A 1,829-nucleotide genomic window follows, 5' to 3' on the forward strand; every position below is an offset into this window, starting at 1 on the left:
TTCCCTGACAGTGTGTTTCTTTGGAAATTTGGTTCTAAATCTAATATCAAACTGTGGTTTTTTTGAATCGTAAGTGGAAATGGCTTGGCAGGAAGAAAAAAATGAACCAGCTGTCTTTGTCCAACTGTTTAAAATATGTATTTTCCAAGTATCCCATTCCTTCCACTGTGTGAGTATGTTGTGTTTCTTTTTAACAAAGACCCCACAAAATATGTTTGCACTCAGGAAGTCCTCCTCTCCTCTGGGGCAAATGAAGGTTGCAACAGAGTCATCCGTATAAAGCATTCTTTTTATTCATATAACAGACTACTACGTACCTCCCGCCCACTCCCCCAGCCTGGAATAAAAGAGAAAAATTTGCTGTAATTTTCTTACATAGATATTCTCTTTCCTAATAATGAATTTTTGGGGTGTATGTGACATACACAAAGAAACAGAAAGACACACACACAGAGAGAAAGATAATTCTAGTTGCCTTTGTTGTTGGCCCTGAAATACATCTTATATAAATACATCAAAGAATTACTAAATGAGCCCTGACCGGTTTGGCTCAGCGGTTAGAGCATCGGCCTGCGGTCCAGAGAGACCCGGGTTCGGTTCCCACTAAGGGCATGTACCTCGGTTGCAGTTTGTCCCCGGCCCTGGTTGGTCGTGCGGGTGGCAGCCACTCGATGTGTCCCTTTCACATTGATGTTTCCCTCTCTCTCTCTCCCTCCCACTCTATCTGTGCAAAAAATGGAAAAATGTCCTCGGGTGAGGATTTAAAAAAAAAAAGAATTACTAAATGAGAGAATTTTAATTTTCTATCATTTTCTTGCTTGAGGGAAGTCATGGGCTTTTTTTTAACCTACTGAAACGAATACAAAATAATATTGTATGTTAGCTATAAATTGAAAAATAAAATTTAGGCTCTTTCTCTTCAACGAGGCAGCAGAGCACCTCCCCAGCAGACACGGAGATGCAGATCTTTGTGAAGACCCTGACAGCAGGACCGTCACCCTCACAGTGGAGCCCAGTGACACCAATAAGAATGTCAAAGCTAAAATCCAAGACAAGGAGGGCATCCCTCTTGACCAGCAGCGTCTGACTTTTGCAGGCAAACAGCTGGAGGATGGCCACTCTCTCAGACCACAATATTCAGAAAGAGTCCACCCTGCTCTTAGTGCTTGGTCTCAGGTATGGCATCCTGGAACCCTCTCTCCGCCAGCTCGCCCAGAAGTACAACTGTGACAAGATTATCTGCCGCAAGGGTTACTCATGTCTGCACCCCAGTGCTGTCAACTGCTGCAAGAAGTGAGACCACACCAACAACCTTCACCCCAAAAAGAAGGTTAAATAAGACTCCTCCACTACCTCCTGGAGCCCACAGATTAGCCTTCTGCCTGGACCCTGTGACTCTGGGCCCTCAATAGTTTCTCTTTTGTTGATGGAAAAGAAGGAGGAGGAGGGGGGGAGGGGGGGAGGAGGAGAAAGAAAAATAAAATTTTAAAATATTAAAAGAAATAAAAAAGTAAAATTCAAACACCTAAAGAAAGAGACCCACCTAAAGTCCTAAAAAATTACAGCCATTGTTTTAACGTGCATAGAATCTATAACAATGAATTAATCTCTCTAGAGTTAAAATGAAGTGTCAAGAAATATAGATCATTTTTATAAATTCCAGTTATGTTGTTAGTTCATTTAGTGACTTAACTGATTTCTCTCCTTTGATATGTTACAGAAAAAAACAAAGGACAAACAAAAACTATTGCCTGAAGGGAAGAGGAAGCCCCCAAAGCTTTAAGATGTCTTCTCAGCTGCCAGGGTGTCCTCATATGTACCAAAAACAA

The 1,829-nt window shown here is 41.7% G+C and overlaps 1 pseudogene; it reads left to right on the plus strand.

The window, feature by feature from the left end:
* The first annotated feature begins 958 nt into the window (after positions 1–958).
* LOC118617482 lies at positions 959–1,339 on the plus strand (annotated as a pseudogene).
* The last annotated feature ends 490 nt before the right edge of the window (positions 1,340–1,829 follow it).

Source organism: Molossus molossus, unplaced genomic scaffold (assembly GCF_014108415.1).
Source record: "Molossus molossus isolate mMolMol1 unplaced genomic scaffold, mMolMol1.p scaffold_m16_p_5, whole genome shotgun sequence".
Taxonomy (NCBI): Eukaryota; Metazoa; Chordata; class Mammalia; order Chiroptera; family Molossidae; genus Molossus; species Molossus molossus.